Source organism: Pecten maximus, chromosome 10 (genome assembly GCF_902652985.1).
Source record: "Pecten maximus chromosome 10, xPecMax1.1, whole genome shotgun sequence".
Taxonomy (NCBI): Eukaryota; Metazoa; Mollusca; class Bivalvia; order Pectinida; family Pectinidae; genus Pecten; species Pecten maximus.
Window position 1 is genome coordinate 36,452,837 of NC_047024.1, and position 10,322 is coordinate 36,463,158.

A 10,322-nucleotide genomic window follows, 5' to 3' on the forward strand; every position below is an offset into this window, starting at 1 on the left:
TGAACAGTTGTTAAATACCAAACCGTTAATCCAGAAATCAGCAGCATTTATTTAAATTTTGGCAATTGGTATCTGGCAGCTGAGATATTAAAAATAGCATGGGGGTATGCTGCATGTACCTAGCATGGGGTATGCTGCATGTACCATTGTCTAGGAGAAATAGTGAAACAATGGCTTCCAAAAATGACTACCTCCATGTCAGGGTTATACTTGTACTCTGTTGTCAGGGTTACACTTGTTCTCTGTTGTCAAGGCTACACTTGTACTCTGTTGTCAGGGTTACACTTGTACTCTGTTGTCAGGGTTACACTTGTACACTGTTGTCAGGGTTACACTTGTTCTCTGTTGTTCAGGGCTACACTTGTACTCTGTTGTCAGGGTTACACTTGTACTCTGTTGTCAGGGTTACACTTGTACTCTGTTGTCAGGGTTACACTTGTACTCTGTTGTCAGGGTTACACTTGTTCTCTGTTGTCAGGATTACACTTGTACTCTGTTGTCAGGATTACACTTGTACTCTGTTGTCAGGGTTACACTTGTACTCTGTTGTCAAGGTTACACTTGTACCCTGTTGTCAGGGTTACACTTGTACTCTGTCCTCATGGCTTCATGTCATCAGGGTTTCACCTGTACTGTGCTATGTCATTTGGATTATACTTGCACTGCATTGTCTAAGTTGTACTGCGTCTACTGCATTGTAAGGGTTGTACTGCATCTTCTGTACCACATTGTCAAGGTTGTACTGCATCTTCTGTACTACATTGTAAGGGTTAATTATACTGTATCTTCTGTACCACATTGTCAAGGTTGTACTGCATCTTCTGTACTACATTGTAAGGGTTGTACTGTATCTTCTGTACTACATTGTAAAGGTTGTACTGCATCTTCTGTACTACATTGTAAGGGTTGTACTGCATCTTCTGTACTACATTGTAAGGGTTGTACTGTATCTTCTGTACCACATTGTAAGGGTTGTACTGCATCTTCTGTACTACATTGTAAGGGTTGTACTGTATCTTCTGTACTACATTGTAAGGGTTGTACTGCATCTTCTGTACTACATTGTAAGGATTGTACTGCATCTTCTGTACTACATTGTCAAGGTTGTATTGTATCTTCTGTACTACATTGTAAGGGTTGTACTGCATCTTCTGTACTGCATTGTAAGGGTTGTACTGCATCTTCTGTACTACATTGTCAAGGTTGTATTGTATCTTCTTTACTATATTGTCAAGGTTTTACTGCACCTAATAAGGTTGTTTTTTTACGCTCAAAAGTAAAATCCAATATGGCTACCTTTGTAGATGATTTGTGTATGGCAAGGTCATCCAATATGTAAATGGTATATATTGAATGTGGGAGTAAATTGTTGTTGGAGTCTGTTGTATTCAAGAATGGAATTGATAGTTAACACTGTATATACTTATAATACTGTGAGTTTGATCTGTTTGAGATGGGGATGCTGTATCAGCCTGCTAAATCTAGTCCAGTAGAGTCATAAAGAAGTCAACAGGATAAACAGGCTTCCTCCACAAACATCCTGAGTAAACAGTGACAGCCCCCTCACATTTCAAGTATATACTGTGTAGAGGAGGGCTGGCCAAGCTGAGCACAGATAGATAAGTATGACCAGGGAAGGTTATCTCTAGGTCAACTCTTCCGTGGATAATTGCCGATCATATCCACAGAACTGATATTCAATCATATCATATCCTGGAAAAATGGCTTTTTTCTATCGTTTATGTAGATAGAGGGATAGTTCCATTACAATGAGTGTATATAGATTGGAGAATTTATATTGAATCAGGGCTCTGAATACATAGATGCATGATAGATGTTTAATCCAATAACGCCACCAATATGGATTTTTTCACCGACCTCAGAGACTGATGTTGACTTAATTTGTTATTATGGTCGAAAAAAGTTTCATTTCTTGGTAACAGCACAAATATATATGTATACAGTTCCTGAATTGTCGTGGGTTGTCAGCGATCATTCAATAAGTCACAATTCTATGGCAGCAAAAACAAATATTGAATACAGGAAAATGTATAGATTTTATTTTAATTTCCCCTTTTTATTGTCTATTTGATTTGTCGGTAAGCAAATCTAAATTGATTTTGTGTTCCCCATCTGTCAATATCCTGGCCGTTAATAGTGCTAGGTCTATTTATGAAATCCGTTAGATATGCGATCCATAGGTGTAATGGGGCTCCCTTGGGGAAGCCCTTGGGATGGTATAAAGGAATTAGAATATTAAGCTTTGAATAAAGCTGCAAGTTTCAAACATCTTTGTGATAGGCATCAGGGATTTTGAAGCTCGTAACCAATCTGTACAACTTAGTTTTAGACTTCAACTTTTTCCTTTACTAAAGATTTTAATGGACTGGTTGATTGTTCAACTTTTTCCTATAATTAAGATTTAATGGACAGTTTGATTGAGAACTGATCCCATTTTTATTTTGTCTTCAGTTGAAGAATAGCAAACATAGAGGCCTCCAAACAGAGTGATGTCCCTTGCCAAAACAGCAGAGTTTTATGGTAGTTTTAAAATAAATTGAAATATTCTATGGAGTTTAATGCCTGTCACTCTAAATTATTCTTTGAACTTGTGAACCTAAATATGTTACTTGCAATTCTGTCATTGGAAAGAGATATGTTACATGCAATTCTGTCTTGGGAGAGAAATGCTGCATGTTATTCTGTCACCATTTAGCTGAATGACACAGAAATGAAAATTGAGGGAACTCTTGGTCTTGATGTAGTAAGAGTGACAAATTAACACAACAGAAAACTATCCATGATTTTGTCGCTAGATTGGCAGTTCTCTAATCTCATTTGCATTTTCCTTCTTTTTCTTCACTGAATGCCAAAGTTTTTAAAATGCTTAAAATTGTTAATTTACATTTTCCGTAAACCTTGTTTCAGGAATCGACTTTGGTAGAACCGTTGTGAGAAATGCAGGATGATTTTTTTTTGAAAACTGATTTGTGATATTTTCAACCTTGTTACTTTTCTAAACATTGAATTTAAAAGAAAATTCAGGTGGAATATTCAATGATTTCCCAGGATGGTTCTTTTGGTTGCATGTTAATTTCTTTTGATAAGTAAAAACTTTTTTCCTAATTTTGATAAGAAGCTGTTTTAAAATATCTACACAAACAGGATTATAATTCTACTTCACACAATCATTTGCTCTGTTTTGAATTTGTTATCAGCAATGATAAAAAAATGTCAGGCCTGTCTCCTCTTCTCTTTATTTTGAATCGGTTGCCTTTTGTGGAAATCTGAAGTGAGGAATGGGGATTATCCAGGTACATGTTCGTGGAAAATCTCTAGGTTTACATTTAATTTGTCACGAAATTCCCACCAGATCATAAGTTTGCCATGGTAGGTATTCCGTTATATTCAAAAGTTGATACATTGATAAGATTAGTGTATGAGATTGTGTGTTTTATCAGGGATTCTTCAGATTCCATCTGCAATGTGATAGCTGTATTGAGGTAAGACTGTCAATTCTGATAGGTGTAGGATAGGCAAGACAAGCTATCTATAGAAAACACACCTTATCAGGTACGTCTGGTGTACATGGCTCGGGTTTAATTTTCTATTCATTCAACGGGGAAGTTTACAAAACATTAATGTGAAACTGAATATATATGGTTTGACTAAAGTAGGTGTTCATAGGTACCTTTATGAATTTCACTTACTTGATTCTAGAATAACTATATGCAAACATTTTTATATGTATAGGGAAGTAATTCAATTTTTTTAATTGAGAAAAAATACAATTACTTTGAAATGTAAGTATCAAATGCAATTTGTTGATAGTTATAAGGTCATAAGGAAGTTGAGACATTTTAAAAAGTATCTATGTTTATATCTATAATGAAGCGGAGAAATAAAGGGAAATTAGAGACAAGGAAGGGTGTGTATAGCCTTTACCTGATATATAATAAAAATATGTAATTGTTACACGGAAGTTTTAAAAAGTAATTATCAAATTTAAGATATACAGATGTGTGTACCAAGTATTGTTACAGAGTTTGGTTTGAGATGAAATCAGAATTAGCTTCTAATTTAGAAATCAAATGGCTTTATTTGACGTACATCATTACCATGGTAATGAAATAAAAATTTAAAGATTTCTATGGGGTATGATATAATATTTCTCAGGAATTATGTAATATTGGAATCAGACATGATGGATTCTGATAACAAACCTATCTTTGCCTATATTGATGTTGACACTGGGTAAATATGCCGCTTTTTCCTTTGACGAATAAATTGTACATGTTGGTATAGCTTAGTATTGGTTGCCGTGGTGTCAGACAGGTGAGGCCTTTGTATTGACCTTACTCCCTAACGGGCCCCACACAGGTAGGGCTAGGTAAGCCGACGTTTGGCGTACCTGTATATAATTGTATATAATTGTCTTTCATTTCCTGTGTATATGCCTTACAGGACTCAAGTGTTGACATACAATGTACATCCGGTGGCTAATACATTCATATTTCAAATGTTAGCGTTAGGGTTGACATACTTTTCCTATATGTTAATACAAGCAGATTATCAACAATCAACTTGAAAAGAAAGAAAGAAATAATAAAAGAATGAGAAAACTTAGGTATTGCACGTGACCACTGGGTCACTTTTGTAACAATGGTAGAGCTACGGCAACCTATCCTTTTAAATACAGCTCTGATAAGCACCCAATCGAAAGGCAATAGGTGAAGAAGTAGAGTAAATAGATCTATATATATAGCGTGTTGTCAGGTAAGATAAAACAGGACACATTTAAATCAGTCAAATTATACCTAGGTATCATTTTATAGGTAGATCTCTGTTATGAATATTTATACCTGTCCTGATTGGCTGTTGGTATTGCGCACGCCACTTATCTGATAGAATCATTCAGCATGATGCTTCCATAGGCTGCGGTGCTGGTAAGTATCAATATACAACTGTATATACTGCTACCAGTCCGAGCATACAACTACATCATCATCATCATCATCACATCATTACTAGCACGCGTCAAAGTTTACCCATTAGAAATTTGTCTATTTGGATTACAGAATTAACATTTATGGGAAAACAAAAAGCTAGTAAGTTGATTCTTTGAATTCTCATTGAATCCAATTTGACAAGATTTTGTAGTTACAACAAGTATATATGTTAATGAATTAACAGAACAGCCTGCAAACAGATTGCAAAATTGAGAGAAATTACATTATTTTTTGGAATAAAAACTATGAGTGACTTTGTGAGTGCCACTGAATGGATAGGAGCTAGTATGACCCTGGTTGTTGCTTGCTAACGCTTTAATACCTGAGTCAAAGTGCCCAACAAAAGATGTGTTGCAATGATGAAATCAAGTAATTAACTTGTTGTTTGGACTTGTAACTTCAGATTTTTGGGGATTGTATTGAACAAAATGTTGAAACTGTTGTAACAACTCAGTATTGTTTGTCGGCTAATACCGAAACATTTATACATTTATGCTTTGGGACTTGCCTGTTTTGAAAACTTTGAAAAATTATTGATTTCTGTTGAGCTGTGTGATAAGGGGGTTGTTCCATAGACTTGTATGTATGAGGAGGTCGACGCTGGTACTTGTAGGGAGCAGATGGAAGGCGATGCATCAGGAGGAGAAGGAGGCTAAACTAACGGGTAAGTTTGATGTTGATCTGAAGGAAAGAGAAGGAGGGCAGAGGTGTTCCTTCTTATGTAATTTTCATTGATTATGAAATCATGTCTTGAGAAATCATACTAAGGTTTCATGTGATGTTACACAAACAGATTGTAATTGTAACATGTGGATGATCTGAACCGTTATCGTAAGTCTTGGATTGTTACTTAGTCTGTAACCGTAATTTGTAGATACCTAGGAGAGTATATGTGTTCAGGTGTGACCATTGTGTCTATGTTCTTGTGATTAGTTGGATGTAATGGTGATTGGGCGTCACGCAAACTGGACACTGACAGTAACGATGGTTTACTGGAGGTATGGAGGGACACTGATTGAACTGCCATGATGTAATATAAGGATAGCGATTACCACGGCACCAGAGGCCCATGGTTTAGGCGGTCGGGTAAGAAGTGGAGTTTGATATCTCTATTGATTTTACTTGGTCAAGGCGGGTAAACCATTATTTGGGTATGATCACCACATCCATTTTACTAAGATTGTAGGAGTATACCCCGCTGGCCAAGAGTCCTACTGCCATCCAGCATTGATCATCTGTCAAATCATCGAATATATATCTATTGTCCGGTTCAGAATCAGTAGTAGGCTTTGTTTGTTTTAAAATAAGAAATCACTTGGAGGATTTGTTGTTATCTTTACTTTCATTAAAAAGAATCGACTGATATGAGCTAGGATGTATCGCATATTCTTCGTGTTTATACAGGCAATATGTCAGACTCTGAAATTTAAGTTTGTCTTATATCTTAATGTTCCTTTATAAAAATATCTTCTACTTGAAAACTTCAGTTTAACTTACACTGTTTAAATATCTTGTTATTAAGATATCCTTTTTGAGAAGTTACCCAACAGAATTTACCTGAATTTTGAAGATTTTTGACAGGTTTACTTCTTTGGAAATTTACTGCTAATGTTTTTTAAGTTCAGAAAGAATAATTAATTTCTTACTTTGATCTTTTAATGTTAAGGGATGTTTAAATGTCTCCTGTAAGAAATGTAGATTTTAAAATCTGATCTATACATTTTGATTTTTTTCTTTTAGATATTACTTTCAGTAGCAAATAATAACTTCCAAATAAAATTTTTAGTTGCAAGAATTTTTTTATTTCAAATTTGATAAAATTTTAAAGACTTCTGCTTTAAGAATTAATCAGTTGCTTTTATAGCATTTGACATTTCTAAGTTCTGCTATAAACATTCTCACAAAAACAAAATTGGACGAGGCAATGTATGCTGAAATTGAACTAACAAGTATTTTCTGTTTCATTTATATGGAGATATTAAATCTACATTGTGAAATCTATATGGTATGAAACTGATTTGACCATTGGACTCAAGGAAAATAGTAATATGAATCTGTGTTTAGTTTGTTATAAATATTCAAAATCTGTGGGAAATGTCCTTGTTTTTTAACATTTTAAATATTTCATAATTCATGATAGAAATTGTTTACTTTTGAAAATCCTGGATAGAGGAGAATTTTGTATTATTGAATTTGTTAAAATCATAGTTAAAAATTTTGTAGTATTTTATGTGTTAAAATCAAAGCTGTACAGTTCCAGAGATGTGTTGGACATGTCGGAATGAAACGTGTTGAAATTAAATTTACTTTTAAAATTCCAGTTTTACATTTGACATTTAAAATATAAGGTGAATTTGTAAGTGAAGATCTGATGCTGAAGGTAGTATAGTGTAAAGCTGTTAGGTGTATCAGTTTCTCCGGGGATTTGTAAAATGTTTTTTGGTCAATTTGACCTATCATTTTCATTGTTAGGTTGTCATCTGTCTTGCATTTGTTGTCCCCATGGCGATGATGTGCCATTGTCATGTGTAGTCATGGGACAGATTACTCATGAGAAGTAACAGAACCCAGACTACTGATAAGTGCATCTTTACTCATTCAGTTTTAACGTTTCTCTGATAAACTCATGAATACCAATGGAGTTGGAGCCGAGTTTAGGGAATTTTATTCATCAAACCAGGCAGAGTTTGAAGGTACTATTAAATTTCAAACAACAAAAGACCTTTCACTTGAGACGAAATTCAAGTGCAATGGAAATATGTGAAGGGGACATATATGTAAGATTCCATTGAGCTGTGGCAAGAATGTGTAGCCTGAAGATCGAAAAATGGCCATGCGTTGTCGCGGCAACCTACAGCGGAAGAGAACAAAAGCACTTTAGCCATGTATGTCATGGTATATATACTGACAGAGTCGAGGAATCAACTTCAATTACCCTGACCATTCTCCTCTGGATTATTCCCAAGGTCCTCAAAAGGTTAAATGTTAGGGCTGCACAAAGGTCCTTGACAATCAGGATGCCACTGGTGAATGGTAGGGAGGGTGAGATGGTCAGTCATTGTTGCATTCTGCTCTGCGGGGAGGGTTTCTTTGGAAGTTTGACCCCTCCAAACCAAAGGTCAACATAAAGGTCAGCAGACAAGAAGACAGACAGAGCTGTCTTCTCACAATGGGCATCCTCTTGTTATGAAAATTGTGTAATCGCTCCGGACACTGGTGTTCTTATGGTCACTCTGTTGTCACAGCTGGTCAGTGCGGGGTTACTTGACAATGTCTAAAGTTCATTACCTTCCAGTTGACTTTTTAAGCTTACTAGTGGTCAGGTTGTTAGTGAGGCCCGCTGGACATATATATGGTAATTAGAATTGTGTTTCATACTGCTTTTAGAAAATAAATTCCAACAAATTTGTTACAGTCACCGATTTCTATAGAGCCTCCTTAGGATATAATGAGATTGGTCAGTTACAAAGATGAAGATTAAGCTGTCAAATAGCTCAATGGAAACCTTTCCTTTACAGTTTCAAATACTTTGAAAAATAGCCTCATTTAAATTTAAATTCTAAAATACTTCACAGATGGGCAGTTATCAGACACCCATAATGTGATCTAGTGACTTGTCGTTAAGTACGATATAAAGCATTGTAGTTCAGAGTTAATTGATATCAGCAAAATAATTTATCGCTGTAACAGGTACTAAAATGATTAAAATTTATGTTACCATTTTTGAGTTACTTCCTTGCAGTTGGAAAATTAGAATCTAAACTTAACAGACTGAAAATCAATATTTTCATCAAAACAATTACAAAATAGGAAAGAGGAGAATTGAGAATGTAAGCAATTATTCTTCTAAATATTCCGATTCTTCACCTGCATTTCTAATTAAAAGCATTCGTTTTGATTATAAAACATAAAAACAGCCATTTCTACTGATCATTAATAGTGAAGGTTACGGAACTGCTTTCAGAAATTACATAATAATTTTTCAAATTTTTGCTTGTTTCTCACCTTGGTTGGAGCATTTATTATTAAGAAACAGGTTGGTCAGAAACAAAATTATGAAATATTACATAATATCATGTGTTACTAACGACATTTATCATGTGAAATACCTCACACATCAGAGGATTTCTTCATTTTTCTCTCTGTACAAATTTGATATAACCTCTGCGTAAATTATGTGTATTTAAATTGAGCCCATCTGAAGTAAAATCTCTGCATCACGAAATCTTTCGATTTGAGATGCTTTCGAGTAATGCAAGGTTAAACTTGCATGTTATGATTTATCCTTTTGTGCAATCTGTGTTTGAGAATACCATTCATTAGCTTGCCATATCTTCGTGTGATGACCCATACATTTGGAGTTTCTATCGTGGGTCAGTTACCATGTGAATAACCTCCGTCAATTTGCATTTAATTGTTCGATAACATTTTTCACAATTTACAAAGTTCTGTTGATCCATGGATTAGAAGAATTTTTCTGTTTCATTGTTCCATAACAGGTTGTAAATTTTCGGAGCATTTTGAATAGTTTTATTTCAACATATTTTGTCGTATCACTTCAGATTTTGTTATTAACAATAAATCTGGAAAGAGCGAAAAAATTAAAATATCAAAATTCTTTTAAGCTATGACATGAAAACCTATTGAATTACAACATTACGTGTTAGCCTTAAGTAGCCCTCCTTGTGGACTCAGATTTATAAATATAGGTTCTAGTGGTTGCCATGGCGTCAAAATGACATCAGTAATCATGGCTGTCAGAATAATGTAGGTGTTTCTATGACAATGGACGCATGATTTAATGTGGAATTTGATTCTAAGACAGATATGGCGGGCAATACATTATATAATTATAAACTTGGCATCATCAACTGTCATAATTGTAAGGAGTTGGCTGATGACGTATGCACATGCAACGTTACCTAAAACCCCTTACATGCAGTAACCATGGCAGCAATAACCACAGACACTTCACACTTGGTTTGAATCTGGTTACCATGGTTGCTATGCCTAAGTGGCTGCCTACTGGGCGGGATCATTTTGGGGATGACTGTTGGACCCTCTTTTCCCTGTACTATCCTACTTCGCTATGTTTTTCTTCTAAGACAATTGAGAAAGTGATAATAAACCGGGCCTGTATTGCATCATTTCAGTGTTTTAATGTGTTTCAGAGTTGATATAAAATCTGACGTAGAGGACGGCTGTCGATAGGGCTTTCATTGGAGCTCTGACACTCACCAGCTTTACCTTATTTAACCCCACACAGTTACACCCCAGAATTCCGCAATAGAACTATTTATTTACCCAGTAAAT

At 35.1% G+C, this 10,322-nt stretch overlaps 1 protein-coding gene across 2 annotated transcripts in view; it reads left to right on the top strand.

The window, feature by feature from the left end:
- The window catches only part of LOC117336384 (myoneurin-like), a 68,063-nt gene that overhangs the window by 29,353 nt on the left and 28,388 nt on the right, over window positions 1-10,322 (top strand). The window lies entirely within an intron of this gene.